We start from the raw sequence: 20,423 nt of genomic DNA on the forward strand, positions 1-20,423 counted from the left end.
AATTCGCGCCAGAATGAAAAATACTGTCAATAGAATTATTTCTGAATTAAAAAAAAACATAAAATAACATTCATTTCACATTATTGTTTCCTCATAAAAGTGAAGGAATTTAGATAGAAATCCTATTCTAAAACTACTTAACATAATAAAACCGCCAACTGGATATATTTTTGATGGCTGGATCTTTTGGCTGCTCTAAAATGCCGAACTGGCGCATATTTTCAACATCCTCAGTAGTCTAAACAGACGTTGTTTTCGGAGCATTGCCGAAATGTTCCGTTTCCGCCACGGACTCCGATGCAGGGCGATAATTTGCAGGTTCCACTACGATCCTTAGTTTGCAGGTTAACTCGCTTGAAATAATGCTTAAGGATTTTTCACCCATTATCAAGATCAATATACCCATTGACATTACCTCATCGAGTAGTTGTGAAATGGATAAAAAGTACTCATTGCTAGAAACAAAAAATACCCATTTTTGACAGCTCGAATAACTTCCGAAAATGGGCAATTTGAATACATAAAATGGGTAAAAAAATTTTACCGTGTACAGCCAAACAAAATGAATTAGAGCCCGCCCTCTAAGAACGGTTGGTTTCAAAATCGTCCAATGAAGGACGTTCGTTGGACCAATTTGGACAACGTCCAAATAACCGTTCAACGAACGTCCATCGTTGGACCCGTGTTGAACGATTTTGAAACAATTTTTTGGACGTCTCAGTGGGCGGGTACGCGAAGACAATTATGAAAAGTACATTCGGCATTAAATTTGATGATTTTTTATGTACTAAACGGTAATTTCAAACCTCGTTACATTTCTCCCTACTAAAGCTTAGTATGCACCTCTTGCGAAATGAGGTCGCGAAATATTTTTCCTTCTTCCGTGCGGAATTTTGACATTTGCTCGCGAAAACTAGTCTGTGTGTTTGCTGTTAGATGTCGCTTTTGATAACTGGAAAACGACATCAGCTGTTGTTTGTTTATTTCTTTTTTATATTTCTGTTGTCATTTAAATGTTTTAAATGATGTATTTTATTAATTCATCACGGATGTGTATGAAATCGGTAACAATTGTAAACCTTTTTGCCATTCATGAAGCTCTCAGGGAAGTGACGTACTCAGCGTGAATCATATTTCGAGCATGATTAATCATAATGCTTATTTGTGACGGTTCCGGATGTCTCGGGGAAGTTCAGTCTGACCAATTTAGACTGCACAATTCCTGCAATCGGAAATTTAAATCATTGGCTGGCCATTTTTTATCTAAATTGGCTGCTTCTACCGGTTCTAGAAGACCCAGGGAAATGATCGCAATTCGCTCAAACCAAATCTATTGTAATCATAAGTCTAAATCGGCGTTTGACCATTAAGAAGCAAATCTGATTGCCTTGTCCGCCTTTACCACTTTCACAACTCTCGGGGAAACTACCTTTCGAAACACGTTTCTGAATTCGGAATGGATTCCAGCGCAAATATAACAACCGACTCCGACTCAATCGGTTTCAGGTCGAACCAAACTCTAGGCTTTAAACTTTGGCTGACGTTAAAAATCGATTATGATAACAATGGCTACTGCTAAAGGTTCTGGAAGTCTCAGGGAATGCTACCAATAATCAGTACGGATACAAACCTATTTTTGGTATAACAATTGTGAGAATCGTAATTCAAATTTATTGCCATAAGTAATTCGTGGCAATTCTTATTGCATGAAACACTAGAGAAGGTTTAAAGAATCCCGGGAAAGTGTTCCATGGTCTGAATCGTGATTCCAAATTACTGGATTATATTATATAACTAAATTGGTCACTTAACAAAACCGAAGGTCAAACGAATCGTCAACCAATCGGATCAACAACTGCTGTACTTCAAGAATACCGTATGTGCTATAGCACGTTTACTTAATCACCAGGCTGCTTTTTTGTATGCTAGACGGTGGGTACCGGTGTGTGTGAATGATCACGTTTGCGACCGGGTTTGTATTATCGCGAAGTTCTCAAGCGTTGCTATGTGATGCGTTCATTTATGTGACGTTTGTGTGACGAGTCTAGTAGAGCATCCATCATCATTGAGTATTGTATATCAAATATAAAACATTGATCATTAAATACTAAATATCACACATTGAATATGTATATTAAAATAAAAAACATAAAATATTAAATACACTAAAGACCCGATTTTATCAGCCCCCTCATATGAAAATTGATAGTTGGTAGTTTGATGGGCTCTAGCAGTCGAACCAAGTTGAATTCGAGTAAATCCTTTCTTGGGCATATATTTCTTGTCTTAGGGATCCAAAATATCCAAAAATAAAAATCAGATTTTTTTAAAATTTTGCACTGTCAGATCCGCTTAAGAAAAATTTAACCTAAATAATCAGAAAGGATTGTGAGACATCTACACTGATAAAATATAAATGAATAATAAATAAATATATAGAGAAATTAATACATCAATAAATAATTAAATTGGTAAATAAATTAATGAATAGTTTCTCGGTTCATAGGCATTAACATAAACATTTCACATATGTTTCAGCACATATCGAGGGACGAAGGTTTCGTCTAGCATATTATGCAAAGAACGAAGGGGCGAATGTTTAAGCGGCTTGGTTTATTACAGAGTAAAAAGTAAATAAAAAGAATAACATTGTTACTTACGATACGACCTAATGAAAATTTTCCCCAGAAATAAATGAACATATAAGTAAATAATGAAGGAATAAATAAATGTAAAAATATACTAAATTCAAACCCAGTCGCTTTCGCCTTGAATCGCTTCAAAGCATATATCAGTTAAGATATCTTATTGTGTTTTATAGCTATGTTTTGTCTTCTTGGAATTTTGATTCACAGGATAATGAGCAAAACATTTTTCATCTTCTGCTTCAAGGTTAGTCTTTCGGATAATTTTTCCACCGCTTTCTCTACTGGCCGTTCAACGACAAAATAAAATAAAAAAACAAAGTCGGGTTCTTAAAAGTCCATTTAACTGAAAGTTATAACCATTAAACATGCGCTATACAATCCTTGAATTACATCCTATTTCTAACAAATGCCCTTTTATAAATTGTTGAAAAATCGCTATCAAAATTCTTCATAATCAAATGTTGCGTTATGTACGTGCTCGGGTAGATATTTGTTAATGAAATTCAATTTGTTACATTTTGCAGTTAGGCCCTTTTCAAATGTTTGGATAGAACTGGGTAGAGCTAAATTGTAATTGTAATTGTAAATTTATTAGCTTACGATACCCTGTTAGTTACATTTGTATACCTAATGTCAGGTCAAGGAAGAAAAAAAATTTTAAAAAAAATAAAAGTATAAATTCAGAATCAAAACACCCAAAAAAGCTCCTACGCCTTTCACTAGTAGCTGGTCGAAAACACTTTACGGTGCAACTGAATCTTTTTCCGGAAATGTTTTTCAATTGATCTGCAAATCATCATGCTTCGATCACTGCCCACTAGGTTGATGGTGATTCCGTTCTGTTAAAGAAGTGGGAAGAAATACAATCTATAGGATCACAAGAATGAGTCACACTTACCGAATCTACCGGTGCGTCTAATTCGATGTAGATACGTTTCGCAATCGGCTCGTCCCTGCTGATCCATCGGCAAGTCGAAGTTGACGACAATGGTCACCTGTTCGACGTCGATACCTAAGATGAAAGAATCTCTCCGTAACCTGTTGCTGTAGCCAGAATCAAGTGGTGGAACTTACCCGTGGACAAAACGTTCGTTATAATCTGTACCTTCTCTAGTCCGGTTCGGAATCGATCCAGAGCGTCCAACCGTTGCTCCACCGTTAGATCACCGGACAGTACCGCTACCGAGTGACCATCCTGGGACATCCTGCCGGTCAACCAACCGGCCGTTTTGCGTACCTGTTTCGATGGATTAACAGTTCTGAAAATAAGTTTACTTGGAGTTTGCAACTGTCCTATACATCATATGACAGAAAATGATCGCTTGTTCGACGGTAATCACACAATTTCTCGTCCTGGTTGCGGAACTTGACGTAGTACTGTTTGATGTTATCGAGTGATTTTTGCTCCCGCGCCTGCCGAATGACGATCGGATTGGGTACGATGTACTCGGCAAACTCCATCACCTCGCGCTCGTACGTGGCCAAGAAGAACACCGACCATAACACCCGCCTCGTCCAGTACAAAAAGGGAAAACTAGGTCGTACGTCCTGAACTTTATACCCCAGTCCATTAGCTTGCCGGGTGCTCCGATGATGATATGATTAGTCAGCTTCGCCCCTTTGACGGTCTCCTCACCGCGAACGGCGTAAGGAAGTTTGATTTCAGGACAAAACTTTGCCATTTTGGCAGCTACTTCCCCCTTCTGAATTGCCAGCTCATACGTGGGGGAAAGGCAAATCACCTGCAGATAGTTTTTTAACTGATGGACTCAACTGAGCGTTGCCAGCACGAAGGCAGCGGTTTTTCCTGTTCCCGACTGACTGGGCGATTATATTCCCTGGCGGACCGGCCAACAGAGTAGGTAGAGCCATCTCCTGAATCTTGGAAGGGGCGTTGAAACCCATCGCATAGACTCCCTGAAGTAATTCCGGCTTCATGTGCAAAGCTTCGAAAGTTTTAACCAATCAACCGGCGAAGAAGAATCCTTCCGATGCACGTTCAGATCCAGCTTTGATTCTACTAGATCTTAGCGAACATCCTTCATTAGCAAACTTGCATCCGCCGGGCTAAAAGATTAGTCATGGATAATTTTAAAGCTGATACTAAATATTTCGGGAGAAAATTTAGAATAGGACGTAAGCAACAATGAGATTCTCTTTGGGGTCTTTCTCTTCTGTTTATTACTCGGTCGTTTCAATATTTAGTACTCAACTCTTTGCCTAATATTTTAGTAAAAACCATCGGCTATGTACTCGAAAATTAGTGCAAAGTGTTATAGTGACGTCATAACCGAAAGAGAAAGTAAACAAAGAGAGGCTCTCAATGTTCCTTATGTCCTAATCAAAATTTTCTGCAGATTTCGACTTACTTGAATGCCTCTGCATCTTCCGCGGAGGAAGCTGTTTCTCCATTTTCTCTTGCAGCTTGTTTTTCTTCAGGAGCTGCTAGAGTTAGAATTTCCGAAGCTACCGAACTCCAAACATCAGGTGCAGCTTTGTTTCTACTGCCGGTGGACTAGGTTTTTCCGCATTCTCTTTCTTGCCAGCCGCCGGATCTGAATCCTTATCCTTGGTGATATGTACTCAGTTCGCTAACCTATTTGTATTGAAAAGAAAAATTCAAATCCCATCCCAATGATCGCTTCAAAAATAGGTTATAACGAAAAAAACACTTACCGAGTGCAAAAATTTCTTTATCCGTTGTCTTTTTGACCCAGTTATCGGCAGCGCTTGCCATCGTTTCGATCGGGTATTAAAATTCAATAGCAAGGTACAAAGTATGGGTAATCGTCCTGAATCAGCACGGGTACTGTCCCTCGGGTGGTTTATTCCTTGCAATCCGCTGAAATTTTGACCAGAGCGACCTTGCGGAAAAAACGATGCCTTCTTTTACCTGCTCACTTCCCTGCCATGAAACCGATGATGAGCGCTTATTCCAAACGGTTAGCCGATTGAACATGACGTGCCATTGTTTGTTCTGTGAATTGATAAGGACATCTAGATATGCAAAGGAATGTTTGGAGGGGGGATGCTACTGGTAAATACATACCGAAAGAGAAAGTCCTTTCCGAGCATCTTGATGTTGTGGTTTCTGTTGGCCCATTATCACTGCGTTCTCTTGCTGGGTGATTACCATATTATGTTGTTGGTGTTCGATCTGAAAAAATGACAATAAAAAAAATATCCGTAAATGAGTGAACTCGAGCTTTTTAAAGAAGAATAGGGTATTACATTACAGTAATATTTTTAAACTTACCATTCAAATTCGAAATATTGAATTTCTAAGCAACGAAATTTTGACAGGTTGCGATGAAAAAAATACAAAAAATTACCAATCTTGTGTTTTCTTATATTTTTTCATTGCAACCTGTCAAAATTTCGCGAGCCTCCGTGCGAAATAATACCGCTGACCATTATTTCGCAAGGAAAAAGTTTGCCTTGGTGACAGCGCATAGAAAGCAGCGCCGTCTCGCAGAAGTATTATGAGACTTATCGTTTGTCGAACCGTGTCTCAGCTAACTTCATTTTTCGTTATCGTTTTCGCGAGAGCTGCGTACCGCTTACGAAATGGAAACGAAAAAATTTTTCGCGAACATTTCGCGACGTTTTTTATGCATAGGTTTTGTATAGGAAATTTCATTTCGCAGGAGGTGCATACTTAGCTTAACGGTAAAAATAAATGAAGCTAGCTATATTGCTATATTCATAGGCGAACCCCTAAATGTATCCTGAACTTTCCCGAACTCTATCAGGACATAAACGGCGATTCTATCGCTACCTCACCTCTACATTGGTGTATTTGAGAAACTTACAGATTCCGAAATCATTAATATTTGTACTTTCCAGATAAAGCTTAGTATGCACCTCTTGCGAAATGAGGTCGCGAAATATTTTTCCTTCTTCCGTGCGGAATTTTGACATTTGTTCGCGAAAACTAGTCTGTGTGTTTGCTGTTAGATGTCGCTTTTGATAACTGGAAAACGACATCAGCTGTTGTTTGTTTATTTCTTTTTTATATTTCTGTTGTCATTTAAATGTTTTAAATAATGTATTTTATTAATTCATCACGGATGTGTATGAAATCGGTAACAATTGTAAACCTATTTGCCATTCATGAAGCTCTCAGGGAAGTGACGTACTCAGCGTGAATCATATTTCGAGCATGATTAATCATAATGCTTATTTGTGACGGTTCCGGATGTCTCGGGGAAGTTCAGTCTGACCAATTTAGACAGCACAATTCCTGCAATCGGAAATTTAAATCATTGGCTGGCCATTTTCTATCTAAATTGGCTGCTTCTACCGGTTCCAGAAGACCCAGGGAAATGATCGAAATTCGCTCAAACCAAATCTATTGTAATTGTCCGAATCGTAACTCTTAATCGGCGTTTGACCATTAAGAAGCAAATCTGATTGCCTTGGCCGCCTTTACAAGATTCGGGGAAACTACCTTTCGAAACACGCTTCGGAATCCGGAAATATAACGCAAATATAACAACCGACTCCGACTCAATCGGTTTCAAATCGAACCAAACCCTAGGATTTAAACTTTGGCTGACTTTAAAAATCGATTATGATAACAATGGCTACTACTAAATGTTCTGGAAGTCTCAGGGAATGCTACCAATAATCAGTAAGGATACAAACCTATTTTTGGTATAACAATTGTGAGAATCGTAGTTCAAATTTATTGCCATAAGTAATTCGTGGTAATTCTTATTGCATGAAACACTAGAGAGGTTTAAGGAATTGCGCATATTGCTACTACTTGCATTACTGCCACAAGAAGCATAATTGTCCCATGTGTATAGGGATTCCCATAGCACATGGGACAGTTTTGCTTCTAGCGGCAGAATACCTCACACAAAAAATGCTGTTCAAGTCTGATATTACACCGAAAGTTAGACGAATTAACTGAATTCTTATTTGATTGTCAGATTGACCCTGTATGTAAATTATGGAAAAGATGTTATAAGCCTCAGTCATAATACATTAATACGTTATAATCCATTTAAAACGAGTGTATTGCTAGTTAGGCACTTTCCAATCAGTTAGGTCCTTTCATAATCAGTTCGGTCATAAAAATCAATTAGGCCCTTTTATTAATTGTTGTAAAATCGCTATCAAAATTCTTCATGATCAAATGTTGCGTTATGTACGTGCTCGGGAAGATATTTGTTAATGGAAAACATGAAATTTCAATTTGTTACATTTTGCAGTTAGGCCCTTTTCAAATTTTTGGATAGAACTGGGTAGAGATAAATTGTAATTTTAATTGTAAATTTATTACCCTGTTGGTTACATATGTCAGGTCAAGGAAGAAAAAAAATTAATAAAATTATAAATTCAGAATCATAACAAGTATGACCCAAAAAAGCTCTTAAGGCTAGTTTACAGTTTGGGAAATGGATCACGGGATTTCGCACGGGATTTGCGTCGGGATTTGATCAGGGAAAATTTCCCGCCGAGATCTCTCCAAACTGTCAAACCAAAAACTCTGCTGCTTCTTAAAAATACAAACAGTATCCAACTTGCAGCAAATCGCAAACCTTCTAAAAATACTATTTTCCCCGTCGGAAACAATTTGTGTTGAATTGTTCCCGGCCGGATTTCTGTGTGGAGAGTTTTAAAATCCCGTGATGTTTCCCGCGGTTGGGTTTACACTTCAGGAAAACTGTCATTTTTGTGTAGACTCATTTCCCGTCACGGGATTTGAAATCCCGAGCTCCATTTAAAATACACAGGGACCCAAATCCCGTGACACGTTTTCCGAACTGTAAACTAGCCTTTATGCCTTTCACCAGTAGCTGGTCGAAAACACTTTACGGTGCGATCTTTTCAATTTCGTCCGAGTTCTCCGCGTCTAGCAACTGAATCTTTTTCCAGAAGTGTTTTTCGATTGATCTGCAAATCATCATGCTTCGATCACTGCCCACTAGGTTGATGGTGATTCCGTTCTGTTAAAGAAGTGGGAAGAAATACAATCTATAGGATCACAAGAATGAGTCACACTTACCGAATCTACCGGTGCGTCTAATTCGATGTAGATACGTTTTGCAATCGGCTCGTCCCTGCTAATCCATCGGCAGGTCGAAGTTGATGACAATGGTCACCTGTTCAACATCGATACCTAAGGCGGAAGAATCTCCCCGTAACCTGGTGCTGCAGCCAGAATCAAGTGGTGGAACTTACCCCTAGATAAAACGTTCGTTGCAATCAATACCTTCTCTAGTCCGGCTCAGGATCGATCCAGAACGGCTAACCGTTGCTCCGCCGTTAGATCACCGGACAGTACCGCTACTGAGTGATTATCCTGGTCCAACCGGCCGTTTTGCGTGCCTGTTTCGATCGATTAACAATGCCGAAAATAAGTTTACTTGGAGTTTACAACTGTCCTATACATCATATGACAGAAAATGATCGCTTGTCCGACGGTAATCACACCGTACATGTTTGAAATTGCTTGATATTTCTCGTCCTGGTTGCGGCATTTGACGTAGTAGTGTTTGGTGTTATCGAGTGATTCTTGCTCCCGCACCAGAAGAATCATGATCGGATTGGTTACGATGTACTGGGCGAATCCCATCACCTCCCGCTCGTACGTGGCTAAAAAGAACAGCGATCATAACGCCCGTCTCGTCCGGTACAAAAATTGCAATCTTCTTAAGGTCGAACGCCCGGCTGTTCCGATGATGATATGATTAGTCAGCTTCGCCCCTTTGACGATCTTCTCACCGCGAACGGTTTAACCAAGTTCGATTTCCGTGCAAAACTTTGCCGTTTTGCAGCTACTTTCCCCTTCTGAATTGCCAGTTCATACGTGGGGAAAGGCAAATCACCTGCGGATAGTTTTTCAACGGATCGACTCGATTGAGCATTGCCAGCACGAAGGCAGTGGTTTTTCTTGTTCCCGACCAACTCTGGGCAATTATGTTCTGTGGCGGATCGGCCAACAGAGTAGGTTGAGCCGTCTTCTGAATCTTGGAAGGAGCGTTGAAACCAATAGCATAGACTTCCTGAAGCAGTTCCGAATTCATGTGCAAAGCTTCGAAAGTTTTAACCAAGTATAGCTGCGAAGAAGGATCCTTCACCTCCAGATCCAGCTTTGATTCTACTAGACTTTTGCGAATAAGTTTAATTAGCAAACTTGCATCCGCCGGGCTAAAAGATGAATCATGGATAATTTTAAAGCTGATATGAAATATTTCTGGAGAAAAATTTGAATAGGACGTAAGTAACAATAAGATTCTTTTTGGTGTGTTTCTCTTCTGTTAATTACTCGGTCGTTTCAATATTTAGTACTCAACTCTTTGCCTAATATTCTAGTAAAAACTATCGGCTTTCGATATGTACTGGAAAATTAGTGTAAAGTGTTATAAAGACGTAATAATCGAAACAGAAAGTAAACAGAGAGAGGCTCTCAATGTTACTTATGTCCTAATCAAAATTTTCTCCAGATTTCGACTTACTTGAATGCCTCTGCATCTTCCGTGGAGGAAGCTGTTTCTCCATTTTTGCTAGCAGCTTTTTTTTTCTTCAGGAGCTGCTAAAGTCTTAATTTCTGTAGCTACCGAAAACAAAACTGCAGGTGCAGCCGTTTCTACGGGAGTAATTTGATCGCTGGTTCTACTGGCGGTGAACTAGAAGGTTTTTCCGCATTCTCTTTCTTTGGGCTGTCAGCCGCCGGCTCTGGTTCCTTATCCTTAGGGATACTCAGATCGATAACCTACTTGTATTGAAAAGAAAAATTCAAAACCTATGGAAAAATTATCGCTCCAAAAATAGGTTAGTTCGTTATGACAAAAAAAAACACTTACCGAGTGCAGAAATTTCCTGATCCTCCCTCCACCTTTTGACCCAGTTATCGGCAGCACTTGCCATCGTTTCGACCGGGTATTAAAATTCAAAAGCTACAATATATGGAAAAAGGTCCCAAACAGCACGGATACTGTCACTCCGGTGGTTTATTCCTTGCAATTGGCTGAACTTTTGCCCAGAGCGACCTTGCGGAAAAAAACGCCTTCTTTTGTCTGCTCACTTCGCTGCCATGAAACCGATGATGAGCGCTTTTTTCCAAACGAGTCACACGGTTGGCCCGATTGAATATGTCGCGCGTGTAGAGTATGCTTCCATTATGTTTGTTCTGTAAATTGACAAGGACATCTAAATATGCAAAGGAATGCTTGGAGGAGAGAAGCTACTGTTAAACACATACCGAAAGAGAAAGTCCTTTCCGAGGATCTTGATGTTGTATTTACTGTTGGCCCATTATCACCGTGTTCTGCTGCTGGGTGGTTACCATGGCATTATGTTGCTGGTGTTCGGTGATGTGTATCCGCTATGGTTGCTGTTCGATCTGAAAAAAATATGATGAAAAATATCCGTGAATGAGTGAACGCGAGCTTTTGAAAGAATAGGGTATTACATTACAATGTACTGAACACGGTACTGATCCTTCGAAACTAAAAAAGGTAGTAAAAATGACTCACCTTGCTGCACCAACTGAATAAAAAAAGTCCTCCTGCACGCGGCGTGGTACAGTACAGTATGCTGCTGCTACTGTGTTTGAAAGTGCTGTTGATGTATCTTTTTTTGCGGTTGACCAATAGTCTTCTACATTTGGCCCTGATTGACTTGGATCGATTGCACGTCAGTTGAACGTTGTTGCTACCGATCTGTCGGATGATGGTCATGGTCTGGGGGAAATCTTAATTTTCTGATGTTGCTGGCGATAAGCACTGGAATTGTGGTTGCTAGCTGCTGCTGGGATGGAATCACGAGCACTGTGGAGGCAGCGATATTTTCATGCAAGCAACTGGTAGGAGCCAAGGCAGTAATATGACGTTTGTGTTTGACTCTGATTTCTCTACATCAGGAAGGTAACCGCTGGTAAGAATAGTGGCAGGCAAGTTTTACGACAGAATGTGCCGATAAAGTGTGTCCGTTGGGTCCATTATTCGTAAAAAAAGCTCTTGTTGCTTTGTTGGTTCTGAGCTGTAATTGCTGTGGTTCTTTTTTGAGAGATTGTTGGTAGCTGCTGGATTTGGAGTTGTTGGTACTGCTACGGTTGTATCGATTTAATGTTGGTTGGCTGATTGCCAGATCCGGGATGTTGAGTCAAGTTGAGCTGATTTGTAGCATCTGGTTGTTGTTGATGAAAACTTATCAAGTAGATAGATGGCTGCTGCTTCAGCTGCTGACGAAAAATGCTGCTCTTGTGGCTGCTTTGTTCGGGTGTGCCTGTAAATAATAATAATTACTAGAAACAATCACAATTCCAAAAATATTTTAAAACTTACCATTCAAATTCAAAATATTGATTCCCAAAACTACAAAATTTTGACAGGTCGCGATGAAAAAAAATACAAAAAATTACTAATCTTGTGTTTTTTTATATGTTTTCATTGCAACCTGTCAAAATTTCGCGAGCCTCCGTGCGAAATAATACCATTGACCATTATTTCGCAAGGAAAAAGTTTGCCTTGGTGACAGCGCATAGAAAGCAGCGCTATCTCGCGGAAGTATTATGAAACTTATCGTTTGTCGAACCGTGTATCGGCTGACTGCATTTTTCGTTATCGTTTTCGCGAGAGCTGCGTACCGCTTACGAAATGGAAACGAAAATTTTTTTCGCGAGCATTTCGCGACGTTTTTTATGCATAGGTTTTGTATAGGAAATTTCATTTCGCAAGAGGTGCATACTTAGCTTAACTCTGGAAAAAAACCATTCTTAGTACTCCCTTCGCCCTTGAACAATTCAAGATTTTCCAAAATGTTATATAACCCCATTCCAAGTGACACTAACCTTATTCGAATTAGTTCCAAATGACACTGCTTATTCTGGTGGTTCCTATTCGAGGTGAACTTAACAAGAAACTGTCAAGAGCGTATAAACGATCAGTTTTGTGACGTTGAGAAATGTCAACAACTCTAATTCTGTTTTTAGGTTGTTGTGTCTATAGCATGTGTGTGATTAAGGTTTTCGGAAAACTACTATGATCGGAAAAATGGAACGACTAGAACTGATATTGAAGGTAAGTATTGTGCTTTTGCGTTCAGTGGAAGAAAATACATAGTTCAGAACCTAAACTGATTTCCTGAAACTAATAGAAATGGCAAAAAAAATCATTAAAGAAGAAATTATGCTAGTGGTGGAATATTCTATGCTTACGTGAAGAAACTATTTACATACCTATTTACATTGGCCTTCATTGCCCTTAATATATTACAATTCGCCCGCTGTGTTTTGGGTCATAATTCGTCGCTTGCATATAGCAAACTTGTGAAACTTCTACTCTATCGAAGTGTTTTTGTGCTTTCAAACTTTTGTCCCAGATTGCGTGAGTGAGTAATTTTCCTGAATTTTAGCCTGGTCATCGTCTGGCCCTACAGACTCGCACTGCCTTCCACCGTACTCTCCTTTCTCTGCTCACCTCGGTGAACTCCAGGCTAAACTCATAAGGCTAAAAATTATTCACTTGCGTAGTCTAATACATAGCTGTCTAACAAAGCCCCTACTAATTACTTTCACTTTTTAGCGTTCCAGAAATTCCGGAGGGCTATCCTCGAGGTTCCAAGGGAGAGTGCTCGTAGAAAAATTAGGAAATGTATTGGAGACACTCTCAACCTCGCAGAGCTCGGCATACCAAACGTAAGTTTGTATTTTGGTGAAAATATCCTTTGTAACTGTGCTTCTATACGCAACAGACATAGCTTGACTTTAATTCTGATTATTTCTTTTGCAGATCAGATGCATGGAACACTCCTATCCGATTTCCTAGCATATCTTCGAGATCGTAACATGCTGATCCTATTTTTCCGACCACTTTTGCTAGAGAGAAGGGGTCTGTTAGCTTTGCTGAGAAATTCTTCTCACCTGCTTCCCTTAGGTGTTTATATTCTGACCCTGAACTGATATAATTGTGCCCATAATTGATGAAGTATGGCGTGAACGAAGTGGATTCGTGCTCGGCAGTTCTTATAGTCATCGCGACCTTCTGAATTTCTCGATCCTAATCTCTGTGGTCCCCCTTTACATAGGTTCGAATTGCAGCACCAATCACCCGATTTACCCTTTCTGTTGGGTTATTCGCTGGGTGATAGTTTGCGTTTCGCCAATGTGTTACGTGATAACGCTTAAGAAATTTGTCGAATTCTTTCGACTTGAACTGTACCCCGTTGTCAGAAATAAGTATTTCTGGCACCCCAATAGCAGAAATACCATATTTTCTAGGAAAGCCACTAAGGCTGGAGTTTTTACTTCTCTGAGTGGCTGGATGACCACGAATTTAGAAAATAGGTCCGTTACTACCAACAAGACTGAATTGCCATTTCGCGATCTGGGGAATGGACCGACAAAGTCAACTGATATAGTCTGCCATGGGAGTGAAGCTAATTTTTGCTTCCCCATTGGAGGGACACGGCTCGTATTCGGGTATTTAGTCCGTTTACATACTTCGCACCCTTGACAGTATTTTCTAACGTCATCGTCCATTGCAGGCCAATAGTATTTCTCTTGCATCTTCTTGAGCGTTTTGTATCGGCCAAAGTGGGTGGCATCATCGATACCTAGATATTTTAAATTTACTGAATTTAGCCTGATCCTTCATTATATTTTCTTTCAGTTTCGACATCTTGGATTTCAACGGTGTCAACTGCTCGCGACAACGCATCCGCTGTAATATTTAATGATCCCTTTGTGTACTGCAAGTTAAAACTATATTGCTGTAACTTTAAAGCCCACCTGATTAGTTTTGCGGATCCCTTCTCCGCGCTTATTTTCCGAAGCCAAATCAAGCTTTGGGCATCTGTTACCACAGTAAAATTTCACCCTTCAACGTAATGCCGAAATTTCTCAATTGCCAAGATAACTCCTAGGCATTCTTTTTCTGTAGGTGCGTATTTCTTTTGGGTTGCAGATAGCTTTTTCGAAAAGAATTCTATCGGCCTTCTTACGTTGTCTTGAACCTGTACTAAAACTGCACCCACTGCTACGTCCGAGGCATCTGACTCAATAATAAATGGTAGATTAATGTCAGGGTTTGCTAATACATTCGGCGAAGTCAAAACAGACTTAATTCTAAGGAACGAATCCTCTGCTTTCGTCCAGTATATCGGAACCTTTCCTTCTTTAGAAGGTCGGTAACAGGCGCAGTCAAGTCACTATAGTGCCCAATAAATTGTTTATAGAAACTGACCCTCCCTATAAAACGCCTAACGTCCTTCTGGCTCTTTGGGAGAGGATAGTCGAGGATTGGCCGAATCTTCGAGCTATCGATTGCTAAACCATGTTCTGACAATGTATATCCCAAATAGCTTATCATTTTCTGACAAAATTTCGACTTTTCCAGACTTATTGATAAGTTTGCATTCTTTAGGCGCTCTGCGAAAATGTTCTGCGAGTGTATTTGACGTTATGATTATATCGTCAAGGTATACATGCACATATGGCTCAAGATCAAATCCTAAGACTTTATTCATCAACTTTGTTTGTGTAGTTGGTGCGCTCTTTAAGCCAATTGGCATCACCTTGAAGCAACAGAGTTGTTTACCTGCCCGGAAAGATGTAAAATCTCTACTGGACTCGTCGAGTAGGATTTGCCCTAGGGGCAGATCACTCTAGAAATGTATAACAAATTTGCATCAAATTAGGAAAAATGCATTTAATTTCCATTGGGAGCACGTCGTTTGGCATAAGTTCGTTTGGCATAAGTTCATTTGGCATAAGTTCATTTGGCATAATGTTCATTTGGCATAACAGCAGGTGACACATACGTTCGTTTGGCATAATGTTCATTTGGCATAATGGTCATTTGGCATAATGGTCATTTGGCATAATGGTCGTTTGGCATAATGGTCATTTGGCATAATGGTCGTTTGGCATAATTTAAAAAATACGTTGAATTTTCTGTTACTAGTCGTTGACGACTAATGTGGCTACGCTCCGTCGGACTTGAACTAGTTGATAGCCCCTATGTTTGAGTAATCCGGGCAAACGAGTGGATCACAGGTTTGCTCGCGAGGGGCCGCCGACGCACCATCGGAACCCGGCGGATCCCGCTTCGGATCCTTGGTCTCAGTTATGCGACAATGCCAAGGGTTAATTGGTATATAGGTTCAAAAAAATGCTCATATTTGAAAGAAGAATCAACCCTTATGTTTAAGTAATCCGGGCAAACGAGTTAATCAACACTTTGCTAGCGAACTTATTAAACATGCAGATTAAAAGAGCTACTCATTTTTGAAAGAAGGAGTCAACTCCTAATTTTGGGTGAAACGGGCAAACGAGTATATTTACTTGTTTACCCGTACAGTTTACTTGCGAGGGCCATTTGGTATGCAAATTTAAAGAACGGCTCATGACTGAAAGAAGGAATCAACCTTCTGGCAAATATACACGTATATATTTGCCAGAAACAAGGATTGATTCCTTCTTTAAGACATAAGCAGTTCTTTGAATTTGTATACCAAAACGCTCGCAAGTAAACTGGTGATCCACTCGTTTGCTCAAACTTAGGGGTTGATTGCTTCTTTCAAACATGAGCAGTTCTTTGAATCAATATACCAAATAGCCCTTGGAAATATCGCATAACCGAGACCAAGGGGCCGAGGTGGTCATCGACCCGCCGTCAGAAGTGGCTACCTCTCACCAGCAACTCACTCGTTTGCTCGAGTTACTCAAACATAGGGGCTATCAAATAGTTTAACTACCATACTTAAAGCGATGTGGCGTAGCCACATTAGACGTCAACATTAAATATAAGAGATTTCAAATTATGCCAAATGACCATTATGCCAAATGACCATTATGCCAAACGACCATTATGCCAAATGACCATTATGCCAAATGAACATTACGCCACACGAAAGCATGTATCACCTGCTGTTATGCCAAATGAACATTATGCCAAATGAACTTATGCCAAATGAACTTATGCCAAACGAACTTATGCCAAACGACGTGCTCCCATTTCCCAAAGAGAATAGTGAAAGAGACGCAGAGTGAAAATCAGTCAAAACGGCAACACTCCCTTTACGATGATTTCAACACTAGAATTTGGCAACCGTTTCCAAAGGCAGCACTTTAAATGACTCCTATTATATTTTGAAAACAAACCTTTTGTCGATCGTTGGATTTGTTTATCAAACGATGTGCATTTCGAAACAAAGAGATGAAATAATTCTAAAGCTTGTTTTTACTCATACATAGACTCTAGAATGCACCTTACAATCACGATTGCACTAAATTCTGGCGAAAATTCAAATTTCTTTTTTGATAGATTTACAATACTTATCTCCTCCAACTCAGGCATGAGTAATGTTTATTTACATTGCACGATTGGTCTGCTCAATAAGGTATTTTTGGCTTCACACTATTCGTCTCTTTCCCTATTCTCTTTGCCATTTCCATTTTTGCATCAACTTTGCACTCCCTCGCAGAAAAGTTTGTTTAACAAACGTCCTACGCTGATTCACTTTGTTCGACGTTTTGTTGAATGTAGGACTAGTTTTTTTGTAGGGTTTTGACGTCTTACACACAACGCAAAATACATTGCACGCAACGCAAAATACATTATGAATTTCTATTTTGATGAAAAAAAAATGCATTTAATTTAGCTGATTTTTGAAAATGCATCTGCATCAAGTGATCTGCCCCTAGGATTTGCCAGTAGGCTTTAGAAAGGTCGATCACAGAAAAGTATTTGGACTTTTCGATCCTGCCTAAAATACCGAGCATGTCTGGAAAAGGATATGCAACATCTTTTGTGATCTCGTTAATCCGCCGGCAGTCTAGACAGATTCGCCATTCTCCCGTTGATTTTTTTACCGGAAGCAACGGATTGCACCATTCGGCGTTGGACTCCTCTATAATATCTAGTTCTTGCATACGTTACACTTCTTTGTCTATTTCCTTCTGGATATGCGGTGAACAGCGATATTGCGGAGGTTTTTTGGGTTGTTCACCATCGATCAGGTCAATTTTGTGAGACAAAAGTTTAGTGCGTCCGAGTCTCCCATCGTTTGTGCTTTTGAATATTTCAATTATTTCTTGCAGCTGTTTGGTTTTATCATCAGTCAATTTATGGGCTGTAAGAACTTCTTTTATTTCCTTATTTTAGATTGTTCAGCGAATGGTAGCTCCAGGCTTAGGTCTTCGCGCGGTTCGTCCGCCACTTTGGTGGACTCCTATGGTTCAATTGCCAATACGATTGCGGTTTGCTGTTCAACGAAGTGGTCTTCTACCAAATATAAATCCTGCTCCCCGTCGTTCCAGGACAGTCTCCGGATGTCATTGCCCTCAGTGATCGTTGGAGTTATATTAAGCGCACCCCAGAAGTTTATTCCGAGTATAAGCTGCTTCGATATCTGAGAAACAAATAAAGTTGGTACTACATTGGTGCGTCTATTGAACGTGTATGGAATGTGGATGACCCTCTCACAGATGTGCGTGGTTTCATCCGCTGTTTCGATTTTTAGGTTGATCGGGTGGATTCTAAATCTATGCTTCGAATTAATTATGCTAGCACTCGCACCTGAATCTAACAGGGCATTTATCGGTATTCCTAACACGTTTACTGTGATATGAGGACATTTCCACGGTTTTGTGTTGATTTGGAATGAAACAGCGAACTTAGAAAACGACGAGTTTTCTACTTGATCTGCAGACGGTAACGTTGTGGGAGGATGTTTGCACACAACAGAAAGGTCACCCCCTACGATCTTTATGGCTTCTCGTTTTCCTGCTGGGAAGTAGGAAAGCGATGATTACTAGGGCAATTCGCTGTAATGAAATTCATCTGACCGCAGAATTGACAAAATATTTTTTTCTGCTTTGTGCAATTGCGCTAAAAATGACCAAATTGACAACAGTTCCAGCATAAAATGGTTTGATTGTCCGGGGATCGTTTTGCATTCGCTGCCTCAGGGACCGATTCTATTGGTTTGTCTGCCATTTTCTTCCGACTAATCATTTTATTAATTGCCTGTACTTCCTCTTCGCCTCCTTCATCTCACGCTTGTTCTAACTTTTCCACTTTGTTTAGTTGTGGTCGATTGTACCTTGGGGTACTAGCATAGCTGCGATACATTGATTTGTCCAATCCGTGGCAGATTGTGACTAGCTCATCAATCCGCTCTATTTTGTAAATAGTCAAGAATGGTTTATAATTATCTCTCATATTTTCTAACAGAATCTCTAGTTTTCGCTCTTCCGGCATGGGTTTTGTGAGCTGTTGCACCAGCTTTTCTATCGAGGCCACAAACGCATTAAACGTCTCATGTGGCATTTGCCTTCTATCCAAAATTTGACGTTCTATGACCTTATCCTTGTATGGCTGCTCGAACCTAAGACGAAGTTGGTGCTTAAATGACGGCCAGTTATCAAACTTGCTACAGAAGGTATAATACCACTCCTCTGCCTCTGACCCCTCTTTGAAAAAGAAGTTTGCCTGACTTAAAGGCCCGAACAGAATGACAGCGGTAAAGCGGCATGCGCATTTTTTCAATGTATGGGAATACGTTTGGCAACCCACAATGAATGCGTTGCGGCAAAAGCGGCATTGTACTAAAAAGCAATTTTTTTTTTCAAAATTTTGGAAAATCGCGCCGCGGCAAAGCGACAAAACAAGGTTTTGGTGTTGTTTATGAGTTTGTTGCAGTTTTTTATTACTTTGTAGTTCTTTTTTAGAAAAATTGGGCAGTGGTCAACAATGTAGGGAAAATAAAATAAATTTTAATTTTAATTGGCATTAATCATTTTTTGAAACGAATAAAATCATCAATGGGCTCTTTTCGGATGAAAAGTATGACACGGATTGCAATGCAATCTGTATCAACAACGCAACTGTGTAAGAAATAAGGATTTGTGCCCTCAAGTGCAAAGACTGGTTTTACCAACAAATTTTCACCCTTGTGAGAAATTTTGGTGTTTACCAAAATTTTCCTCCTTAGGGTGAAATACAGCATAGTGCTTTCGCATAGGCCTGCTAAGCCAAGACAAGTTTCGGCTTCACTGTGTCTCATCGGCATAAACAGAACTTCTGCTCGTACGGGACATGACGTTTGATCAGTCGTTCGATTGAAACACAAAGTGTGTTTTAGTCGCTAATCTAATCGCTAATCTATTCCGACAAAAAGTTAGTGTCGGTGTCTGATGAGGCGAAGCCGAAACGCAACTGTATAAGGACATGGCGAATATTTTTGACAACTAAACCGAGAAAAAATTGATCTGGGCTGTTTGTATGTATATGATTGATGGACTCTTAAACGGCTTAACCAAATGCCGTAAAAATTTATACGTAGTACACACCAAAAAATAATGAAATTTAAACGACATGCAAATCAATACGAATGTAAACATGCAAAGATTGAATCAAAAATTTGATTGAAAATTACGTTAAAATCAATGCACTCAATTGGAGCATCAAAAAGCATACAATTTTACACATTCGTGTAATATTACATGTCATGCATTTTACAGCAATATTTGAATAAAAATACATTGAAGCCATTTCGTTTCCATTTAAGGAAACTGTAATTTTCAATCCACGTGTAAAATTATAATAAAATTCGTTGAAGAAAGCACGACAAGTCGTGTGTATTTGTGGTGGAACTTAATTTCACATTTATATTCAGGCTCCAAATATGTGCATGAAAATAAAATTACAAAATATTTTTTTCTGTGTAGACATTTGTTATGGAGCGTGTTTGTGTGCTATTCGTTGGGTATTACCTGCTCGCCAAATGGAGCTTCGTAACAAATTGTGTTTTACTCCT

At 39.7% G+C, this 20,423-nt stretch overlaps 1 protein-coding gene and 3 long non-coding RNA genes across 7 annotated transcripts in view; 2 read left to right on the forward strand and 2 right to left on the reverse strand.

Moving 5' to 3' along the window:
* Window positions 1-20,423, forward strand: part of LOC131691081 (uncharacterized) — a 251,201-nt gene that overhangs the window by 26,570 nt on the left and 204,208 nt on the right. The gene's annotated exons all lie outside the window — the stretch shown is intronic.
* On the reverse strand, window positions 4,343-6,090 carry LOC131691107 (uncharacterized). The gene is made up of 6 exons (XR_009305699.1): window positions 6,016-6,090; window positions 5,905-5,929; window positions 5,698-5,805; window positions 5,325-5,625; window positions 5,018-5,244; window positions 4,343-4,715 (listed from the first exon to the last, which is right to left on the reverse strand). It is a non-coding gene; the product is annotated as an uncharacterized LOC131691107 (long non-coding RNA).
* On the reverse strand, window positions 8,591-12,074 carry LOC131691103 (uncharacterized). The gene is made up of 9 exons (XR_009305696.1): window positions 12,060-12,074; window positions 11,948-11,977; window positions 11,138-11,888; window positions 10,864-11,004; window positions 10,466-10,791; window positions 10,118-10,374; window positions 8,841-9,809; window positions 8,665-8,778; window positions 8,591-8,605 (listed from the first exon to the last, which is right to left on the reverse strand). It is a non-coding gene; the product is annotated as an uncharacterized LOC131691103 (long non-coding RNA).
* LOC131691117 (uncharacterized) lies at window positions 12,560-19,515 on the forward strand. Of its 2 annotated transcripts, none has more exons than XR_009305710.1 (3): window positions 12,560-12,682; window positions 13,187-13,299; window positions 13,394-17,735. It is a non-coding gene; the product is annotated as an uncharacterized LOC131691117 (long non-coding RNA). The 2 variants fall into 2 exon arrangements; XR_009305711.1 differs by lacking the exon at window positions 13,394-17,735 and adding an exon at window positions 17,768-19,515 and having other exon boundaries at window positions 12,561-12,682.

Source organism: Topomyia yanbarensis, chromosome 3 (assembly GCF_030247195.1).
Source record: "Topomyia yanbarensis strain Yona2022 chromosome 3, ASM3024719v1, whole genome shotgun sequence".
Lineage (NCBI taxonomy): Eukaryota > Metazoa > Arthropoda > Insecta > Diptera > Culicidae > Topomyia > Topomyia yanbarensis.